Consider the following 24,678-nt stretch of genomic DNA (forward strand, 5'->3'; position numbering starts at 1 on the left):
CCCGGTTGAACTGTTCGCGCTGTCATTCTAGGTTTTGATCACGTCCAGAAGCTTCAATAGGCAGCGCCTCTTTTAAGGCAGACAGCTCCCTATCCCTCTGGTGTAGACCCTCATCCAGCTTTTGCTTCACCTGCATCAGCTCTAACTGTACCAGGGAGAAACGATCTTTCATCTCGCACAGCTCATCTTCAAACTCCGCTTTGTCAAGCTCCAACTGAAAAACCTCCTCTTTATTTTTCTGGAACTTTTCCTTCCAATTGTTGACTTCCTTGCTGCTTTCATCCAGTTCTCGCTGTAAGTTCCTCACAACCTGGTTTATTTTCTGCTGTTCAGACTCCAGGCTGAGCTAGTCTGAGGACACGTTCTCCAGGTTTTTCCTTAGTTGCTGCACATCACTCTGATACTGCTGCCTGACAGGCTCCAGCTCTTGGTCAGGATTGGCCACTTCCTCCTTCAGGGCTGTCGGTTCCTGATCCTTCTGTCTCAGTAGACCATCCTGCTTGTAACTAATCTTCAGAACTGCATCCAACTCTTCCTTCTTATCTTCTGCTTCTAAAGGAGGATCGACACTTGGAATAAAGGTACACAACATTGCATTTTCTTTATTTGCCCTTTCAGCAAAGTCTACAGGAGCAACTTTTTTGTGGCCCTTGCGCCGTCGACGATGAGATGGGGACTTTCTCACCTCGTCTAGCTCCTCCTGACTGAACTCTCTTTCTACTTTTGTAGTGTCACCGTCAGCTATGGGGCCTGTGTCACTCCCCATGGTGTTGTGGACCAACAAGTCACCTCCCACTTTGACGTTAACCCCTTCTACTGGAGCTACCCCATTATCAACGGTAAAATTGTCATTTTTAGGCGGTACCAACCCACAACCAGTAACCAACTTTGGTTTTCTATACTCCACGCTCTTTTGAGACTCCGCCCCCTTTTGGACACCCACACCTGTAGGGGGATTTTTACATCAAAAACCAGCAATAGTCTTAGGACCCAGTTCACAACATCTCTTACTACCTCCCTGGGCACTCTGGGATAGTACCGGCGCCACACGAGAACTCATAGAATGGTCCGCTGCTGCCATTCTGTAATGTGCCCACAGCTCCCACCGTTCCTGTAGCATGTCCTGTTGCTGCTTTAACAGGCACTTTAATCGCTCAATAGCTTCAGTCTCATCTGCTGCTCCCTTCACAGCCATTTTCATCTGCTCCTGCACCCCTTCAGAAAACTCTATTTTGCTGAAGAGCGTTTGCAGACGGTCATCTAACCACTTCTCCATTCCGTCTGGGGATACTGCTCCATTCATAGCCATCACGGTACACTGTTCACACTAGACACTTCACACCGCTCTCCCCGGAAAATTTTCATGGCGCCACCAAGCGACAACAAACCAGGTTTGAGTGCGATGACAATTTTCGTAACCCCGCCGAGTTACAGCCCGATGCTTTAATCTTCGTGACCCCGCTGAGCCACAGCAAACCAGGTTTGAGTGCGACGACAATTTTCGTAACCCCGCCGAGCTACAGCCAGATGCTTTAATCTTCGTGGCCCCGCATCCACATACGACGTCCTGTGCCATTACCCCTAGCAACCAGGCTGCAGTTGCCCGAATTCTCCACCACATGTAAGGCAGCGCTATTCATCATGCTGGGGGTATTCGCTTCACCGGATCAATTAATGCACACATGCAACGTTTTCCGGTAATATGAAGACCAGCAGTTTATTACACATCATAAACAAGCTCAAACATAGTCCATCTCAGTGGCTCGCAGGAATGTTACACATGTATCCTAGAGCCTTTCCAGTGACAGCTATGCCCGCTTGGCTTCAAATACAGACTTCAGCAAGGTACAGCGACAAAATTCACTTAAAGCGCCGATTTTACCTTTGCCGGGTCTCAGCTGTTTCTATCAGCTCGGTTCTGCCACAGCTGTGGCTTTAAGGCTTCCCAGACGTAGTCTCCAAGCCACGTGCCTTCCAAGGCTACTGGCATCTCAAACACAGGGATCCATCCTCTGCTTTCCCGGCTAGTGGAGTCCCACACAGGGACCAGGCTTCTTGCCTCACCAGGCCTCTTGCCTTCCAAGGCTACTGGTATCCCAAACACAAGGTTCCAGCGTCTGCCTTCCAGGCCTTACTAGGCCTCACTCTTCATTTTCAAAAAACACTAGGATTTATATATCCTTTTGTGCACACAGGACCTGTGATGATGTCACAGTCATGTGATCAGTCACCTGAGGGGGAGGTAAATGGTCAGCCAGAACACACCCCCTGGACATTTTAGCAATGCAGCAACTCGTTACAATAAATATATATATATATATATATATATATATATATAAATATATACACACACTTCTCAGCATTGAAATTGCAACACCAGGTTCGATAGATATATTAATGTAATGCAAATATGAAAAAATGTAAACAAAATTTTCAAAACTTTATTTATTCAGTATCGAGTATAATTACCACGCACTGAAATACACATACTTACACTCCCTGACATGCTATCAATGATATTTCATGTGGATTAATGGTAGGCTGAAGACTGTTTTGATATGCTGAATGCAAACAGAGATGCTGCAGAACATGTTAGCACTCATTCTCCTCACAGTAGTATGGACAATATGCAGTCGGGCATTTTTGTGTTGAAAACCGGCTCCTAGGACACTTTGGAGAAATAGTCATACCAATGGTTCCATGACCAAATTAAGGTAAGGCCAAGCTGTTATTGTACAACGAATGAAGACTAAAGGGATACAGCTACTGTACATTATGTCACCCCACACCATAATACCGTGAGTAAGATCAATGTGACATTCCCTTGTGAAGGCCTCTTCATGGCATTACTCATGTGATTTCGGCTGATTAGAAGAATGGCACATAGTGATCCATTCTGTACTGCAGGTGACATTAGAAGGCACATATCAAGCATATGGCATCAAAGAGTGTCTACACAAACCATCAGAATACATTTGCATGATATTGGACTGTGAGTCAGACATCGATCTACACATGTTCCATTAACTTCACACTACCGCTCTCAAAGGCCATTATGGTGCAGAGCAAGACAGCAATGTAAGCTGGAAGGAGCTATATCCTTTTCAGTAAAGATGAGTGGATCTGAAGCTATAAAAATTCACAAAATTGTGCAGATTTTACCGGGATATTCTATTTGCAGTGAATTTATTATCTGTAAGATGTAGAAGGAAATAAACAACTATTACTTTACTGCTCGCTGCTATCTGTCCCCCGAATGCAGAAACCCATGGCATCTTCTTGCTAGGATGGGACTTCTGGCTGTGAATAGGCCTGGAATGTGTTTGCACAGGTATGTCCCACGCCTACTTGCAGCCCTGGCCTAGAAAACACGTCGTAAGATTGTAGCACACATCATGACATCACTACGGAGTCCCGGCCAAGAGTGAGCATCCTAAGGTCACTGTACTGCAATTTTATGACACACACCCTAAGTCAGGACTTCTGGCTGCAGCTAGAACTAATACGTTTTTGTGAATGCACAGGTAAGTCCAAGACTAGCATGAAAAGGCCCATGCTTGCAGGTCGAGCACGCTAAGAAGGGGTGCTAAGGGCCATATGGAAGAGAGTGAACAGTGGAGGTGGTCGAGGAGGTGAGTGATGAGGTGAGTATTAGGGCTTTTTTTAAACTTTTTGTGAGTCCTCTACAGTTTAGCCAAATAGCAGTAAACTGGCTGTCATTTTGCTGAATTCATGTGAAGAGATTTCCAAAAACCTGTATTCTGAAGAATGCAGTTTTTATAGATTTTGCAGTGAATTCAATTCCATTATATCAAATTCTCCCAACTGTATTCTTCAGTGATGAGTCCTACCATATCTATATATCTATATATGTATCTACTCTAGTCCTTTGGAGATGTGCAGGTCCCCCAGCTAATGCTGCCAGTGCAGCAATTGGGACTGGTTTGAGCAGCTAAGAAAGGCTTCTTCACTCTGACCCTTCCCACAGGAAGAGTCACAATGAGGTTGATGTTCATGCATTGGGAATTGAGGAAGTTGTCCTCGTCTTTCCTGACTTTTCTTTGGAAGACGGCATTGAGTTGACTGAACTCATTCAATCAGCACAAAAATTTTCAGCAATGGTTACATGAGCGGGTATGTTGTATTACAATATGGATTTTCCACAAGCATATCCACACTGAAAATCAATGCTAAATTTTGAAGTGTAATCATATCCTTAGGATAAATGCGCACATTTGTATATTTGCTGCCAATTTATTGTACTGGTTTGTTTGTAGAAAATCCGCAGTGTAATACAGTACCAGCTAAGTAATTTTCTGCATGGAAATTGACATGTGTGGTATTCATCAGATAGGGTGAAATCTTCTCCAAATTCACACAAAAATCTTCAAATATCCGAATTTTGTCACTGCAAATCTGCTACTTGTGAAAATACCCCAAAACTACAGTACGTGTCCTTTTTCGGTGTAAAGAGATGCTATTTCAGTAGTCTTCTACAAGTTAAGTGAAAATCACTTACATAGTTGTACCGATAGTTTATATCTACGATTTTGTTTTTTCCTATTTTGCTGACGCTTCATGTTCATGTACATATTTGTCAATTGTCACATGCAGATTAATAGTTATTACAATTTGTAATTATATTTCTCTCATACTTATATTCACTGATGTCATCAATGCAACAAGTAATTCCAATGAAGAAATTTTGTTTTATAAGCTGCTACAACTTCACGAGTCTTAACTTTGTAGACAGCAAAGGACTTAGCTTTTAATACTGCAGAGGTGTTAACTTTGAGGTCCTGGATATTTAATTTTTTGTGGCCTTAGTTTCCAGACTGCAGGGATTTGAGTTTTTCGGTCTGCAGAGATCTTTTATTTCAGATTACAGACCTTGTCTGACCTTTGGCTAAAATGATATACCCTACACTGGAGAAGATGCGTCCTGCTCTGTCTGGGATGTGAGCCGGTATTGGATGGTAAAGTTGACAGCTCTGAGACGCAGAAAGTACATTTTTTTGTGTGAAGTCTGGTATAATATTACAGAAGTGACAGACATGAAAAACGAAGTAAGTAGCCTCTGTGCTGTCTCCAAGTTATACAATATATGACAATAACAGATTAGTTATTTCTATATATGATAAAAATATATATTTTGTGTATCTATCTAGTTATCTAGCTATCTCTTTTGAATAATGTTAGGTGAAATTCTTCACATTTAAACACTTTTTACCAGATCAATAGATTTTCTTAAATAAGTAAATACATGGTTAAAATTAGATCTGATCAATTAGGCTTGAGGTGAATTACCCTTACCCTTAACTCAATATATGCTAAGATATTTACCATGAGACTACCATCTTTTAGAAAAAAAAATTCATGATACTCTGTCACAACATGTCTATTCTGTATGTGTCTGTGTATCCACCCAGTGGTTGTGATGTGAGTTAGAGCATATAGATATCTAGTATGTCAATGTCATATTGAATTTGTTTTGTGAGAACGTGAAGTTCTCAACTAAACTGTTGAAAAAGATTGTCACATTCATAAGACTGGTGTGAGAATGACCCTCATCCATCCCAGGAATGTTGTTCCAAAAACCTTTTGTGAATGGATCAGTAGAACACAAGTGTCACCACTGCTTCATTTACTTTTATAAGTCAGTTGGAGTTGGAGTTCACATACACAACTACCAATCCCACACCACATGACAGTCATGAGATATTTGCTGCAAAGAATCCAATACAGAAGGAAATAAATAAAATGACGAGACATGTTTGGATCACGGGACACGAGCAGTGGACATAAGGTGAATAGAAATCTGATAATTTTTAGGCTTGAATCCAAATCTGTAGCAGAGTTCCAACCTACAATGTGACATTTGCTTAAAAAAGAACGTCTCTTTATTAGAGATTGATGCACTACAAATCAACTTCGAATTGAATTGCATGAAATATGCAGGTCCTGGCGAATTTGAACAATTTGCAATTCAATTCACTTGGATCGTCCCCCAAAATATGCCTGGCAACTGCTGAAGACTGCTGAGAGAGATCAGGCACAGCTGCATGGGTTTCCTCATAATGACCTGCAGTTATGACATTACATGGTCCTGAGCAGCCAATTAAGGGGGATTATCACAGGCACTACAAAAGATGAGTGCATGCCCTCTTTACAGATAATGATAGGAAAAAAATGTGGTGTACTATAGTAGCACTGAAGAACATAGAAAATGGGAGTGATAGTCTCAGTCTGTAAATAATGATATCCAGATTCGAGTGATATGAAGGTGCAGGACCTGCAGAGTCCATGTGAATGTGAATTGATTGTTCTGTGATATTTTGCATAACACCAGTTTAAGTCCTTTTAGTCCTAATTTTCCCACTGAAGAAAAATACTAAATAAAAATACTAAAAACAAGGCTTCTCTGTCAGAAAAAGTGTATTTCCTGGCCTGTGAGATGGACAAACCATAAGTGATATCAGTTTTCGCATTCTTTTTACATATATTTAAAAATTTTCTTAGAAACATTTAAATATCCTGAAAATTTTAATGCAACTGCCTACCGCACAAAGTGTGCATGTTTTTAAAAATATTTAATTTTTTTTTGTTTCATCCATTTTGTAATAGTCCAATAGTACACAACCAGAATACACTGGCCTGTTGTAGGTGCTTGTATTTTGGCTTAAACCTAGCTTTACTTGTCACATTCCTTTTGGTTATGGCCTGGGGGTATTTATTTATTTTTTTACATCTTTAGAAAAAAAATTCTAATTTTAATTTTTCCATTTATATGACCTCAGACCTGAGACTAGAAAAGTGTCCCCATGGCTGTGCTGTAAATATATATGGCGCTGTGAGACGCTGTTTCCAGATTATCTCTTCACCTTACTTACAAAGCGATGGTTGCAGACAGCTTTAACTTGGCTGCAAGCAGGCACGTTGTGAAGATTTAGAAGAACTTTATTCTTTCTTGCATGAATCTTGTAAGAATGCATATATCAGCAGCAGGTAAAAATAATTTTTCCTCAGAGACAGGCTGTGTGCACATGAGCTTCTAATGGTGGTTAATGGAGAATGAGGAAACGCAGGAAGAAGAAGGGAGAGGTTAGCTACATCACAGCCACATGAGAGGGAGACAGGGAGAGAGAAGGGGCAAACTTCAAGGAAAGTGAATCTCACAGCAATGCAATAAACAGTAATATATAGCAACTGTAAGAAGTCCATTATTGTCCATGAAATTCCCTATCATGGGACATAACAAAGGTGCTGGTCTATTCCTTTTTTTATCACAATGTGCTTATCTCCCCAGTACGCTCGCTCATGTTTCCTTCATTTGAGATCCATGTCGTTAAACTCTTCAAACCTGTCTCCATGAGAGTGGTGTTTGTGTACCACCGTCTAAGCAAAACTAGCCAGTTCCTTGATCCCTTTGCCACTTGGCTTAAACACTTCTTTTACTGTAACATGCCCACTCTCATCATGGGAGACTTCAACATCCCCATTGATAATTTACTCTCCTCATCTTCCACATATCTTCTTTCTCTAACCTCCCCTTTCGGCCTTTCACAGCTTACTAAATCTAAGCTTGAGGATGGGAATACTCTGGACCTGGTCTTCTCCCAACTCTGCTCAGTGTATGACTTTACTAACTCCCCTCTCCCACTCTCTGAGCACAACCTTCTTTCTTTCTCTGTCAAGAACTGTCATCTCACACAGGACACCCCTATTTACCACATATACAGAATCTATGTGCCATCAATACCCAGCAGCTTATGAACAATCTACAGTCATCTTTAGCTCCAATCTCTTCCCTCTCCCGTCCAGACTCAGCATTATCACATTATAATAAGATATTGAAAAGTGCCCTGGATGATGCAGCACCTGCTACAGGCAGAACAACCTGATGCAGATGATGACAACTCTGGAAATCGCTGCAAAAATGTTTTCTCCGGCAGTGCTCTAGCTGTGCTGAGCATCGGTGAGAAAATCACTTTTAGTAGAAGAATTCATATACTATAAGTTTGTGCTCAAAACTTAAACCTCTGCTCTCCATCTGCCCAAGCAAGTCTACTTTATCACCCTCATCACATCACAATCTGATAATCCAAAATAACTCTTTAAAATGTTTTATTTCTTTTTGAGCCCTAAAGTAGAGACCCCATCAAAAACCTCAATGCTGATGATGTGGCCACTTATTTCTAAGAAATAAATCAACCATATCCTTCAGGATACTTTTGCCCAATCCCCTCACATCTTGAATCACTTTCCACCTATGACCCTGTCACAGAAGAAGTGAAGTTACCAGGCTCCTTGCTTCTTCTAGCCCTACAACCTGCACCAATGACCCCATTCCGTCACATTTCCTCAAGTCCCTCTCCACTGCGGTTACTGCTCACGTACAGTAACTAAAATATTAAACTTTTCTCTCTCTGAATTTTTACCTCCTTGTTCAAACATGCCATCAAAACTCCTTTATTAAACAAAAAAAACATCCCTCAACCAGAACTGCTTTCCTAACTACTGGTCTCTAATCTTCTCTTCATCACTAAACTCCTGGAATGCTTGGTCCAGTGTTATCTAATCCACGATCTCTCAGATAAAGCTCTTCTTGTAACCTTTACAATCCAGTTTTCGCTCTTTACACTGTACTTAAATTGCCCCTACAAGAGTTTCTAATGATCTATTAACAGTTAAATGTAATGGTCACAGCTCCCTGCTGATTCTCCTGAATCTCTTTGCTGCATTTGACAATGTGGATCACCAGCTCCTCCTCAATATGCTCCACTCTCTTGGTTCACCTCTCAGACCGCTCCTTCACTGTATTATTTACCGGCTCTTTTTCCTCTCATCTTCTCCTTACTTTTGGGGTTCCTCAAGGTTCAGTGCAAGCAAGACCTCATCCTCTTTATATACTGCCCCTACTGGACAAACCATCAACAGATTTGGTTTCCAGTACCATCTAAATGCTTGATAACACATCTACTCCTGACATCAACCCCACTTTAAGACAAAATACCAGTGATTGTCTTTTTCCTTTCTCTAACATCATGTTCTCCCTCTATCTGAATTGAATCACTCCTAAAATGAACTTCTCGTCTTTCCTCCCTTAACTAACCTACCTATACCCCATGTTGCAATTTCCTTGGGTGGTTCAACCAGAACCTTCAAGCAACACACTCACTGTCTTGTGGTCATATTTGACACAGAACTTTTCAATATTCCCAATATCCAATCACTCACTTGTAGTTTAAAAACATCTCTAGAATCTGACCTTCTCTCAACTTTGAAACAGGAAAAACTTTTACTGCCTCTCTTATTCATTATCATCTGGACTGCTGTAACTCTCTACTTAATGGGTCTCCCCCTTGCTAAACTTTCTCCTCTCTAATCCATCTTGAATGTGGCAGCCAGGGTCGTTCTGTTTTCCCGCTACACTGATGCCTCCACCTGTGCAAGTCATTACACTGGTTACCCATCCGCTACAGAGTACAATATAAACTCATTGCTCTCACCAAAAAACTCTCCACAGTTCTAAACCACCATACATGTCCTACCTCATTTCTGTCTATCACCCTAACCCTGCTTTCTGTTCTGTAACTTAGTTAAAACTACCATTCTCTACAATCCGAACCTTCCATTTCCATCTCCAAGACTTCTCTTGTGCTGTGGTAATTTTCTGGAATGCACTACTCCAGACAATCTGACTAGTGCCTAACCAACACATTTCTAAGCATGCTTTCAAAAAACACATCTGTTTAGACGGGTCTACAACCTCACTTCACTAATCTAACTCTTCCATTTTCCCCCTTTCTAAATTTTTCTCAGGATCTGATCTCTTCTATTTCTCTGTCTCCACATCCTCCATGCACAAAATAGCACACGGTAACTAGGCATGAGCGAACATTTCAATGTTCTGTTCGGAAAATTGATATTCACCGAATTTATTCCCCGAATGTTTGTCGAACATTTCCGAATCCCATAGAACTCAATGGGGGGACCAAAAAAATGCATGGACAACACCTAGAAATGGGACCAAAAGCTGTCAAAACACATCCAATTAAGTGTAGACACCAGGGAATTGCCATCAATTGAGCCAGAGTACAAGTACTATAATTATTATAACTGTGTCAGCGACATTTATTCAGTTGCGCTTTACATGTCAAAAGGGGTCACCGACTGGTACAACAGGAGAGAGGACCCTGCCTGCGAGAGTGCACTGTCACGAAGGAAGGGCGTGACTAAGCAAGCACTGGACTGTTCACTAGAGCCTCTGATGATGAGGTTAGACTTGGCTCCCGATGAATGCCAGGTGCCACTCCAAGACAGACCAACGGATGCGGAGCAGCTAGACCCAGTAGGACAGACTAGATGGTGCAGCAGGCAAAGTCTGTATCAGAGTGCAGCAGGCAGAGACTATATTAGGAGTGCAGCAGGCAAAGTCTGCATCCGGAGTGCAGCAGGCAGAGTCTATATCAGGAGTGCAGCAGGCAGAGTCTGTATCAGGAGTGCTGCAGGCAGAGTCTGTATCAGGAGTGCAGCAGGCAGAGTCTGTATCAGGAGTGCAGCAGGCAGAGTCTGTATCAGGAGTGCAACAAGGACAGGTATGCAACCTTACACAACTTAGACTGCAGAACAGGAAGGTTCCACTACAGCCAACCCAATAGATGGAGACCCAATCAGGATTCCCCACATTTAAAAAAATTAGTGGCAGACACCAGCAATGTCTAATCAATTTCACTACAGTAGAAATAGTATAAATAAGGTCCACACCTCTTCCAGTACAGCCAACCCAGGAGATGGAGACCTAACCAGGAGTGTTCACATTGCTCTTAATGAGGGCCTAACACGAACAAAGTGGTAGCAATTTCGCTAGAGTTTAAGTATTGCAAAGGAGGCCTAAACCAGTTCCACTACAGCCAACTCAATAGATGGAGACCCAATCAGGAATCTACACATTTAAAAAAATTAGTGGCAGACACTAGCAATGTCTAATCAATTTCACTACAGTAGAAATAGTGTAAATAAGACCCACACCTCTTCCAGTACAGCCAACCCAGGAGATGGAGACCTAACCAGGAGTGATCACATTGCCCTCAATGAGGGCCTAACACCACTGAAGTGACATCAATGTCATCAGACTACAAGTAGTTTAACGCAGACCCAAACCTGTCCCACTACAGCCAACCCAGGAGATGCAGACTCAATCGGAAGTGTTTACATTTAAAAAAATAGGGCCTAAGACCACCATTTCCATGGCCAACAGATTGGAGTTGGTGCAGTTCAACCTCTTAGCTTTGTCATGTGTTGGTTGAAACAATCTTTTACGTGACCACAACAGCGGGATTGAGGGCTGGCTGTAGTGCTGCGAGAGGGCAGAGTATGGTGAAATGGACAAATTGATAGACCATGAGTGAGGTGCAGAAGGAGATGTTACTGTGGATTGAGAAACGTGTGGTGTGCTCAGAGAGGCAAACACAGCAGGCATGTCCACTTCACTTACAGCTGGCAGGCTGTCACTCAGCCTAACTTCAGCGGGTATACAGCTGGTTCTGTCGGACACCTGCGTGACACAACTTGGCACGGTAACAGTTGAGGAGGAAGAAGCAGCAGAGGTGTTTGATGGGGCGACTGATGGTTGTTTATTGAAAATCAATTTAGAGTTTATCACTAGTGTTGAGCGAGTATGTTCTATTAACCCTTTCGCCGAGTATGCTCGGGCCGAGCTCCGAGTATTTATAGCTGCTCAGTGATATGGTTGAATTGCTCCCGTGTGCATGATTTGCAACTGTTTGACAGTTTTATTACATGTGAGAAATGTCTATTTCTTACACATTCCTCACATGTAATAAAACTGTCAAACAGTTTCAAATCATGCACACGGGAGCGATTCAACCATATCACAGACCAGATATAAATACTCGGAGCTCGGCCCGAGCATACTCGGACAGAACATACTCGCTCAACACTATTTATCATGTTTGCATACCCATTTGGGGAGAACAATATCTGCACCAAATGCTCAATTTCACTACAGTATAACAATAGAAATGCATGGAGACCAAAACCTCTTCCACTACAGTCAACCTAATAGATGGAAACCCATTCAGGATTCCCCACATTTCAAAAAATTAGCAGCAGATGCCAGCAAAGTGTAATCAATTTCACTACAGTAGAAATAGTGTAAATGAGACCCACACCTCTTCCAGTACAGACAACCCAGGAGATGGAGACCTAATAAGGAGTGTTCACATTGCCCTAAATGAGTGCCTAACACCATCGAAGTGGCATCAATTTCACTAGAGTATAAGTATTGCAAAGAAGGCCTAAACCAGTTCCTCTACAGCCAACGCAATAGATGGAGACCCAATCAGGATTCTCCACATTTCAAAAAATTAGTGGCAGACACTAGCAATGTCTAATCATTTTCACTACAGTAGAAATAGTGTAAATAAGACCCACATCTCTTCCAGTACAGCCAACCCAGGAGATGGAGACCTAACCAGGAGTGATCACATTGCCCTCAATGAGGGCCTAACACCACCGAAGTGGCATCAATGTCATCAGACTACAAGTAGTTTAACGCAGACCCAAACCTGTCCCACTACAGCCAACCCAATGGATGGAGACACAATCAGAATTTAAGAGATCAAAGCAGCACACTCAAAACAACAACATTGCCTAGTCTGTACGGTCTGCAATTGGGGTGCAAAGTCCTTGGAGATCCATGAATTGTTCATCTTGATGAAAGTTAGGCGGTCTACACTTTCAGGGGACAGCCGAGTGCACTTATACATCAAGACACTACCAGCAGCGCTGAAGACACGTTCAGAGAGAACGCTGGCTGCCGGGCATGATAAAACCACCAAGGCGAGCTCAGGCCATTCATCCATTTTTGAAGATGAAAATGTAAAAGGGTCAAAATCATCCCTGATGGTATTCATATTAAGCTCTAGATACTCCTCCACCATCCTCTCCAGTCATTCACCACGTGTCAGACTTGTATTCTGTTGTGATAGTGCACGAACTGGTGCAAAAAATGTGTGAAAGGACTCCCAGAAATTGATTCTACCACTTACTCTGCTGCTGCTAATGTTTTTGCGTTGACGAACTGATGTGCCGGAGGTTGAAAGACTACAGCTGCAATGCACATTGTGTGCCTCACTGTTATCTTGGGGAAAACCTCTATTAAGGTTGCTTAAAAGCTTGTTTCGATACTCCAACATAAGCGGGTCCCTTTTAAGGGCGAGAAGCATCTGGCAATATTGACTCTTATAACGTGGATCTAACAGAGTGGCAACCCAGTAGTCTGCATGATTTTGAATCCTAACTACACGGAGATCATGTTGCAGATAGTGCATCAAGAAGGCACTCATATGTCGGGCTCTTTCAGGAGGTCCAAAGCCAGGCTGTATTGTGGGGTGCGTAACACGGATGCTTGTTTCCTCCATCCCCTCCTGCCAACCACGTTCAAACTAGAGGGAATGATTATCCTCTTCATCCTCTGACAGCTGCTCGCCCATCACCTCTTTCTCCTCCATTAGTTCATTGGCTCTTGCACATTCACTAACAGTTTGCCTGGTTTCACCAAACCCCCTCGATCGCTGTAATCCACCATCACTTGGCATCCGCCTGTGTGACGACAGTCTGGAAATTTGAAACATTAGTATCCCTTCCGCATCCTCTTCTTCTGGGCCACCACCTCCTGCCGCAGGTTATTCAAAGTTTGCTCCAGCATGCATATGACCGGAATAGTAATGCTGATGATGGTATCATCAGCGCTAACTAATTTAGTAGCCATTTCAAAACTGTGCAGAAGCGTGCAGAGGTCCTTAATCTGTTCCCAGTCCGCAAATGTGATATGCCCAAGTCCATACTGTGTTGCCCAAAGCTATACGTCATGACATATTGCATCAGAGCTCGTTGCTGCTGGCACAGTCGCTGCAACATGTGCAGAGTGGAATTCCACCGCGTAGGAACATCGCAGATCAACCTGTTAACTGGCATGGACAAAGACCACTGTATCGATGCAAGTCGATGACATGAGGGGTGCGAACGGCGGAAGTGAGCACACAGCTTCTGTACTTTGTGAAGCAGCTCATCCAAGCCAGGATAGTGGAGGAGAAATTGCTGTACCACCAGGTTGTGGATGTGAGCCATGCAAGGCACATGTGCGAGCTTGCCTTGGCCTAGGGCCACTAACAGGTTTGCATCGTTATCACACACTGCCTTCCCTGGCTCTAGGTTGAGCGGAAACAGCCATTGCTCAAACTGAGCCTGGAGAGCTGCCCACAACTCTTCATCTGTATAACTGCAATCTCTAAGGCATATTAATTTGCAGACTGTCTGATTACGGTGAGCCCTGACTGCGCAGTACGGAGGTGGTGTGTATTCACTCCGCACCCTTGGAACGCGTGTCTCGTTAAGACAGAGGTTGAGTGCGCAGGTGGAGGCCCTAGAGGAGGTGGAGGACGCAGAAGCAGTGGAGGAAGTGGGAAATACAGAGGTTTCTTCTGCAAGCCTTGGGGATTCCAAGATTCATGGAGCAGCCCCTTCCCCGCCTGCCCCCACAGCCACCAGAGTAACCCAGTGCCCAGTCATTGAGATGTAACGCCCTTGGACATGCTTACTCGTCCAGGTGTCTGTGGTGAAATGCACCCTGGCACACGTAGATTTAGACAAGGAACGGGTGATGTTGTCTGCGACATGCTGGTGTAGCGCAGGCAGAGCTTTCTTAGAGACGTAATGGCGACTGGGCAACTGGTACTGGGGGACTGCGACAGCCATCAGTTTTCGGAAACCGTCTGTATCTACCAGGCGGAAAGGCAGAATTTCCGTGGCCAACAGATTGGAGATGGTGGAGTTCAACCTCTTAGCTTTGTCATGCATAGGATGAAACAATCTTTTATGTGACCACAACTGTGGGACCGAGGGCTGGCTAAGGTGCTGAGACAGGGCAGAGTATGGTGATCCGAAAAAAACTGGTGGAGCGTGTGTGAGGTGCAGATGTTATGGTGGATTGAGAAAAATGTGGTGTGCTCAGTTAAACAAACACAGCAGGCGTGTCCGCTTCCGTTACAACTGACAGGCTGTCACTCAGCCTGACTGGAGCGGGTAAAGAACCTGGAGTTTCTGCGATGGGAGACCTGCGTGACAATACTTGGCATGGTAACAGAGGAGGAGGAAGAAGCAGCGGATGCATTTGATGGGGCAGCTGATGGCTGTTGAGGTGCGCTGGTTCGCATTTCAGCACGGTAAGATTCCCAACGTAAAGAATGTTGTTTGAGCATGTGAACGTTCATGCATGTAGTAGTCAAATTATTTCAGTTTTTCCCTCTACTGAGTGTTTTATCACGAAGTTTGTAGATAACGTGAGTTGGCTCATCATTGCATTGACAAAAAAGGCCCACAGCCACAGCCATGGTTGTGGCTAACGATGCAGTGCTCCTCGTGCTTACATCACTTTGTGTCTGTGCCGTAGGGTGAAATATAACCTCATCATCTTCCTCCTCCTCCTCCTCAGATGAGCTACTCGGCTGCGTGACTTTGGGTTCACACCAAGTAGGATCTTCAACCTCCTCATCATCCAATGTGTTATCCCATTCTTCGCCCTCAGAGTGACCCCTCTCCTCTTGTTGCCCTGACAGCACAGTACAGTCCGCATGAGCCTCAGGTATCTGAGTCTCATAGGGATCACCTCTCTCCCCTGAGGTTAAAATCTAGTGATGAAGGTAAGGAACCTGCTTGGACCCTACTTCATCCTGCCCCGAATCCAAGCTAAAAAAAAATTTGGCATCGATGCAGATTCTTTCCTCCCCTTGACTCTGTAACTGTTTGGAGTACACCCATGGTGTAGAATGGGTGAAGAGTTCTACAAACTCGTCCATCTGTGGTTTGTTACAGTCAGTTGGGCAGTTGGCCAGTTGTGACGTGGGGGGAAGCATGGATAATTGGTGTGCCACCTCTGTGGACTGTACTGTGTGTGATATTGAGGTGGAGGAAGAAGAGGAGGGGCCACTGGAAGCAGAGCTTGCCATCCACTGGAGCACCTGCTCTTTCTGGGCCTTATCAACAAGGCGTATCACTGTGCGGCTGCCAAAGGAAGGGAGTGCAGTAGGCCGTCCACTAATATAAATTGTCAGTTGTCATTGGATAGGACCTATTTGTGTTGATTCACTAGTGCTTTCACTAACATTACCACATACCCCATGTACACCTTGAACATCAAGCATATTCCCCCTTCCACCATGCCCTCTCTTTTTTTCTCATTCATGTTGGTCAGATACAGTGGTAGGAGCACGCAATTAACTAAAGAAAAATAAAATTTTTTCCTGTGCAATAGCTCAGCACACACCTGAATTTCAGCAACACTATATGACAAGGTAAGATATGGCCTGCCTTATAATGTTACTAACTGACAAAAGAAATTTGTTAGTGTGCATGAGGCCGATAAAACCTACAAGATATTCTAAAAACAATTTCAAACTGAGATGTCCTCTGCTGTATTACTTTAGGAACAGAAGACATTTTTTTTTTGAATGTGGATGAGGCCAGTATGACATACACTGCTCAAAAAAATAAAGGGAACACTTAAACAACAGAATATAACTCCCAGTAAATCAAACTTCTGTGAAATCAAACTGTCCACTTAGGAAGCAACACTGATTGACAATCAATTTCACATGCTGTTGTGCAAATGGAATAGACAATAGATGGAAATTATTGGCAATTATCAAGACCCACTCAATAAAGGAGTGGTTCTGCAGGTGGGAACCACAGACCACATCTCAGTACCAATGCTTTGTGGCTGATGTTTTGTCACTTTTGAATGTTGGTTGTTCTTTCACACTCGTGGTAGCATGGGAGAGACTCTATAACCCACAGAAGTTGCTCCGGTAGTGCAGCTCATCCAGGATGGCACATCAATGCGAGCTGTGGCAAGAAAGTTTGCTGTGTCTGTCAGCATAGTGTCCAGAGGCTGGAGGCGATACCAGGAGACAGGCCAGTTCACCAGGAGACATGCAGGGGGCAGTAGGAGGGCAAGAACCCAGCAGCAGGACCACTACATCCGCCTTTGTGTAAGAAGGAACAGGAGGAGCACTGCCAAAGCCCTGCAAAATGATCTCCAGCAGGCCACAAATGTGCATGTGTCTGCACAAACGGTTAGAAACCGACTCCATGAGGGTGGTATGAGGGCCCGACGTCCACAGATGGGGGTTGTGCTCACAGCCCAACACCATGCAGGACGCTTGGCATTTGCCACAGACCACCAGGATTGGCAAAGTTGCCACTGGTGCCCTGTGCACTTCACAGATGAAATCAGGTTCACACTGAGCACATGTGACAGACGTGACAGAGTCTGGCGACGCCATGGAGAGCGATCTGATGCCTGCAACATCCTTCAGCTTGACCGGTTTGGCAGTGGGTCAGTAATGGTGTGGGGTGGCATTTCTTTGGAGGGCCGCACAGCCCTCCAAGTGCTCGCCAGAGGTAGCCTGACTGCCATTAGGTACCGAGATGAGATCCTCAGACCCCTTGTGAGACTATATGCTGGTGCGGTAGGCCCTGGGTTCCTCCTAATGCAGGACAATGCCAGATCTCATGTGACTGGAGAGTGTCAGCAGTTCCTGCAAGATGAAGACATTGAAGCTATGGACTGGCCCGCCCTTTCCCCAGATCTGAATCCGACTGAGCACATCTGGGATATCATGTCTCGCTCCACCCACCAACGTCACGTTGCACCACAGACTGTCCAGGAGTTGGCGGATGCTTTAGTCCTGGTCTGGGAGGAAATCCCACAGGAGGCCATCTGCAACCTCATCAGGAGCATGTCCAGGCATTGCAGGGAGGTCATACAGGCACGTGGAGGCCATACATAATACTGAGCCTCATTTTGACTTGTTTTAAGGACATTACATCAAAGTTGGATCAGCTTGTAATGTGTTTTTCCACTTTAATTTTGGGGGTGACTCCAAATCCAGGCCTCCATTGGTTAATAAATTTGATTTCCATTGATGATTTTTGTGTGATTTTGTTGTCAGCACATTCAACTTTGTACAGAACAAAGTATTCAATGAGAATATTTCATTCATTCAGGTCTAGGATGTGTTATTTGAGTGTTCCCTTTATTTTTTTGAGCAGTGTAGAATATATGCTCCAAAATATTTCAAACTCAGATCTAGCCAGCTGTATCACTTTACTCAGAGCAAAAAATATTGACTTTGACTGCCACTGACGTGGTAGCTGGCTTATAGCACTGTATGACTTTTGGTACAGGAAAAAATATTTTTTGGACTGGGCCTAGTAAGAGAAGTTTTTTTTTTTTACTGTGAAACCAGGACAAGTTCAACTGCACTAAAATAGGATCTGCCTTTTAGTAGACTGGATCAACTTTGCCACAGTAAAAAACCTTTGGTGGACTCTGCCTGCCAACCAAAAATATATATAGGTTTGACTGTGCGTACAAGCTGAATTTGACTCCCACTGACGTAGCAGCTGGCTTATAGCACTGTATGACTTTTGGCACAGGAAAAAATATTGGATATTTGGACTGGGCGTAGTAAGAGAAAAAATGTATTTTTTTACTCTGAAACCACCTGAAGTTCAACTGCAATAAAATAGTATCTGACACTAAAAAAAACTTTAGTGCACACAGCTTTCAATATCACAATAACAACAGAAAAAAAAACTGATTTTGTGCTCTGCAATAAGAAGCTCTGCAGACTGTGCAGAGCACAATTTCAACTCCACTAAATTAAAAGGTGCACTGCGCTAGCTTGATCATATTAGCAAGGGCAAAAAAAGATTCAAGGTATACTGATACATGGAGCTCTATACCAGCGGTGCACAGCACTATTGTATGGCATGGGCCCTCTGTTTCTGTCAGAATCTCAGTACTTGCACAAGAACACCAAAAATGTGCTGCACCAGCGGTTGCAGAGGTACACAGGCCAGGAATTATCTATACTATCTGACTACCACACAAGCCCCATCTATCTAGCTAATATCTCTCATTGCACAGGAGAACACTGAGCTGCGTCTGTCTCCAGCAGTGACATGGATATAATGGCGCTGAGGGAACATGGCCGCTTTTCATATTGAGAGGAAATGTGATTTCTGCAGCCAATTGCAGAAGCCCTTATGTCTGGACAGTGTAAATGCTTCCTGTGCTATGATTGGCTGGCCGTGCTTTCCTCAAAGTTACCGCCTACAGGAAAAAAACAAAAACAGTGCGCCGCTGATCTGACCTGTTCTAAGCTCTCCACAGCCCCCACACTCACCTGGCACATGTCACCGCTCATCATACACTAGCACTATGCTAACAAAACTGTTCAAAACGCCGTGGTTGCCCTGTATTCGCGGTCCTACACAAATTCGTCAAACTTTTTCGATTTTAAGAAAATTTGCTCGACTTTGTGATTACGAATCTGAATGTGCCATATTCGTCCCGAATTTGAAATTTTCGGACTTCGCCAAACAAATTCGCTCAACACTAACGGTAACTGTACTTAGACAGGTAACCGTACACTCCACAATAATACTCCATGCTGTTTACACATGTTTCTTTCCAAGCGTGAACCTACCTACATGTACTACATAGAAATGTTGCATACTTTGACTTATTTATTTTATTCACTTATATAGCGCCATTATATTCCACAGCGCTTTACAGACATGAGTATCACTGTTCCCATTGGGGCTCACAGTCTAAATTTCCTATCAGTATGTGTTTGGAGTGTGGGAGGAAGCCGGAGAACCTGGTAAAAACAAATACAAGGAGAACAAACACTGCAGATATTGTCCTTAGTGGGATTGAAACCAAGATCTGCAAAGGAACAGTGCTAACCACTGGGGCACTGTTCTGCCCTCAAATATGGATAACTTTTTGTCAAAGGGGGTAGTAACAGGGACAGTAATTTAAAACAAAAAAAATATAAAGAGCATTTCGCATAACTGTTTTGCTGGTCCAATTTAACAACCATACACATGACAATAATACTGCTGGCTGTTTCCGCATCTTTGTTTCCAAGTGTGCATATGTTTGTCAATGTAGCTTTTTCAGGTTATGGAATTTTTGTCAAGAGGGGGAGACTTTAAACAAAAGAAATGGAATAATAGAATTATAGAATGTTAGAGTAGGAAGGGACCTCCAGAGTCATCTGGTCCAACAGATGTCTGTCCAGCCTCTGTTTGAAGACTTCCATAGAAGCAGAGTTCACCACCTCATGTGGCAGACTGTTCCACTCACTGATCACTCTCACTGTCAAAAAGTTTTTTCTAATATCTAATCTGTATCTTCTCCCATTCAGTTTCATTCAATTGCTTCATGTATTTCTATGTGCAAATGAGAATAAAACTGATCCCTCTAAAGTGTCACATTCCTTCAGAAATTTGTAGACAGCTATTAAGTCTCCTCTTAGCCTTCTTTTTTGCAAGTGAAACATTCCCAGATCCTTTAACCGTTCCTCGTAGGGTAGTAGGATATAGTTTGAAAACTGCTCACCATCCTGGTAGCTCTTTTCTGTACAGAACTGTACACAGTATTCCAGATGAGGTCTGAACAAGGAGGAGTAGAGGGGGATAATTACTTCACGGGATCTAGACTCTATGCTTCTGTTAATGCAACCCAGAACTTTCTTGAGAACAAAGACATCTGATATATATGAAGCAATACCAAAAAAGGTTAAAGTTTTTCATAACTGTTTTATTAGTCCAATTTCACAATAATACTGCTGGCTCTTGTCACAACTTTTTTCCATGCATTTACATACAGTACAGACCAAAAGTTTGGACACACCTTCTCATTTAAAGATTTTTCTGTATTTTCATGACTATGAAAATTGTACATTCACACTGAAGGCATCAAAACTATGAATTAACATGTGGAATTATATACTTAACAAAAAAGTGTGAAACATCTGAAAATATGTCTTATATTCTAGGTGCTTCAAAGTAGCCACCTTTTGCTTTGATGACTGCTTGGCATTCTCTTGATGAGCTTCAAGAGGTAGTCACCGGAAATGGTCTTCCAACAATCTTGAAGGAGTTCCCAGAGATGCTTAGCACTTGTTGGCCCTTTTGCCTTCACATTGCGGTCCAGCTCACCCCAAACCATCTCGATTGGGTTCAGGTCTGGTGACTGTGGAGGCCAGATCATCTGGCGTAGCACCCCATCACTCTCCTCCTTGGTCAAATAGCCCTTACACAGCCTGTAGGTGTGTTTGGGGTCATTATCCTGTTGAAAAGTAAATGATGGTCCAGCTAAACGCAAACCGGATGGAATAGCATGCCGCTGCAAGATGCTGTGGTAGCCATGCCGGTTCAGTATGCCTTCAATTTTGAATAAATCATCAACAGGGTCACCAGCAAAGCACCCCCGACACCTCTTCCTCCATGCTTCACGGTGAGAACCAGGCATGTAGAGTCCATCCGTTCACCTTTTCTGCGTCGCACAAAGAAACGGTGGTTGGAACCAAAGATCTCAAATTTGGACTCATCAGACCAAAGCACAGATTTCCACTGGTCTAATGTCCATTCCTTGTGTTCTTTAGCCCAAACAAGTCTCTTCTGCTTGTTGCCTGTCATTAACAGTGGTTTCCTCGCAGCTATTTTACCATGAAGGCCTGCTACGCAAGGTCTCCTCTTAACAGTTGTTGAAGAGATGTGTCCGCTGCTAGAGCTCTGTGTGGCATTGACCTGGTCTCTAATCTGAGCTGCTGTTAACCTGTGATTTCTGAGGCTGGTGACCCGGATAAACTTATCCTCAGAAGCAGAGTTGACTCTTGGTCTACCATTCCTGGGACGGTCCTCACGTGAGCCAGTTTCATTGTAGCGCGTGATGGTTTTTGCAACTGCACTTGGTGACAATTTCAAAGTTTTCCCAATTTTTCGCACTGACTGACCTTCTTTTCTTAAAGTAATGATGGCCACTCATTTTTTTTTACTTAGCTGCTTTTTTCTTGCCATAATACAAATTTTAACAGTCTATTCAGTAGGGCTATCAGCTGTGTATCCACCAGATTTCTGCACAACACAACTGATGGTCCCAACCCCATTTATAAGGCAAGAAATTCCACTTATTAAACCTGACAGGGCACACCTGTGAAGTGAAAACCATTTCCGGTGACTACCTCTTGAAGCTCATCAAGAGAATGCCAAGAGTGTGCAAAGCAGTCATCAAAGCAAAAGGTGGCTACTTTGAAGAACCTAGAATATAAGACATATTTTCAGTTGTTAAACACTGTTTTGTTAAGTATATAATTCAACATGTGTTAATTCATAGTTTTGATGCCTTCAGTGTGAATGTACAATTTTCATAGTCATGAAAATACATAAAAATCTTTAAATGAGAAGGTGTGTGAAAACTTTTGGTCTGTACTGTACATAGCAACATACCTTTTTAGTAGTGATGAGCGAGCATACTCGCAAGTACTCAATACTCGCCCTAGCATCTCAGTACTCGAGATGCTTGGAGCTTGCTGAGCACTTGCGAGATGCTCGGGTGGATGCTCGGGTCCCCTCCCTGCATGTTTGGCGCTCTTTAGAGTGCCAATCAACATGCAGGAATTGCCTGCCACTCACTGTAATGCTGCAGCCATGTTGGTTGTGGCATTACAGTGATTGGCTGGCCGCACAGCGTCATCAGGTCTATATCAGACCTGGCGCCGCTGTGCTCATAGTCTACTCTGCAGTCAGGCAGTGTAGATAGAGGTACTGCTGAGTTAGGGAGTTATGGGGTTGTGCATTAGGTAGTGTAGGGAGAAAACATGTACATTTCACATATCCATCTCAACAGACAGTCCTTCTGAGGACTAATCCATCTGCAGAGATATCAGGCAGGCAGTGCATATAGGCAGGCAGGCAGTGTATATAGCAGACTGCAATGCATATAGCACAAGAGGCTCCATTCCAGTTCTGCCTTCTGCTGCTGTTAGATATTTCTGGACAAAGGCCCAGGTCTCAGGGGCCAGAAATAATTTTTTTTGGGATCTTAATCCTCATTATTTGTGTAAAAATCAATCCAGAGATCACCGTTTTTCTGCGCCATTTGCTTCTTGGCACTGCAGAATACAGCCAGGTCCTTTCCATATTTTAGCGCTAAAAATCCAGCTATTTAAAACTGTGGTTTGTCCGTCACACGGATCACATGTAATTGCGCTGAAAATACTGCCATTTTTGGCATCTATTCAATTTTTTTTTCAGTGTGTCAGCAAAGTTTTTGACACCGGTTTGCTGTTCAAAATAGTTACCTACAGGCCAGGTATTTAAAACCATGGTTTGTCTGTCACATGGATCACATATACATTTTCTGAAAATTCTGCCATTTCTGGCCTCCATTCTAATTTTTTTTCAGTGTGTCAGCAAAGTTTTTGACACTGGTTTGCTATTCAAAATAGTTACCTACAGGCCAGGTATTTAAAACTGTGGTTTCTCTGTCTGATTAGATATAACTTCACTCCAAATTCAGCCATTTGTAGTGAGCATGGAAGATATTGTCCTCCATGTAAAATGGGCAAGGCGCGTGGCAAGGGACAGGAAACTGGACGTGATGGTGATGGTGATGGTGCATGCAGAGGCCGAGGCCGTGGGCAAGCTGAAATTGTGCCACAACAAACACCCACATCTTCTCGCCCGACATTCCTGTCCCTATTCCTAGGGGACCGCAGCACACCACTATTGAACCCAGAGCAGAGTCAAAAGGTTGTTGGTTGGATAGCGGATAATGCTTCCTGCCACTTTGCCACCACCACCATCCTGTCTTCCACACAGTCAAGTCTCAGTAGCCGTGAGTCTGGACCGCATATTCCTCACCCTGATCCTCCTTCCTCCTACCATGCCGAGTGCCCGGAGACAACTGATTCCACACTTGGACACTCTGAAGAGTTGTTCACTTTTCCATTTATAGATTCGGGCCTCTCGCCCAGTCCACTTGAAGCCACGCAAGAGGAGATTGCATGTAGCTATGCCCAAATATTTGACCAGCCATGGTCAGACAAAGGCGATGGTGGGAAACTGTCACAAGAGGTGGACGATGATGAGACACAATTGCCAGAAAGTCAGGAGTAGGACCAGGGTGCAGAAGTGGAGGACGAGGTGGTTGATGATATAGTAACTGACCCAACCTGGCAGGATGATATGCAGAGCGAGGACAGCAGCACACAGGGGGAGGGAGGCAGAGCACCCCAACAGGCAGGAAGAAGCAGTGTGGTGGCCGCAGACAGAAGGCAGGCAACCGTTTCCCGTAAAACGAACACGAAGGAAGTTGCCAGTACAACTGTTAGGTCTTTCCGAGTCTGGTTGTTTTTTAAAGACTCTGCCAATAACCCCACTGGGACAGTACATCTTGCTGACGGCACAATTGGTTAACATAGTGGAAGCCGGGACCCAGTCGGACCTTGGGAGGGAACACGTCCTCCCGACGCCAAAGAAAGCAGGCCCTAGGTCAATCAGGGTTGCACCCACAGTCTACAGCTCCTGCACTTCATCCTCCTCAGCCTCCTCCTCCTCTATAACCTCCATCTCCGAAATGACGACATCAGTCACAAGCTGGAAGCACTCCAGCCCTGCCTCGTCCAAGCGGCAACAGGCTGTGCTGAAGCTAATATGCTTAGGTGACAAACCGCATAATGCAGAAGAGTTATTGACAGCTCTGAAAGAGCAGGCAGATCTGTTGCACACAACACT

This window comes from Phyllobates terribilis, unplaced genomic scaffold (genome assembly GCF_046119375.1).
Source record: "Phyllobates terribilis strain yellow unplaced genomic scaffold, ASM4611937v1 Scaffold_4__5_contigs__length_816908805, whole genome shotgun sequence".
Classification (NCBI taxonomy): Eukaryota; Metazoa; Chordata; class Amphibia; order Anura; family Dendrobatidae; genus Phyllobates; species Phyllobates terribilis.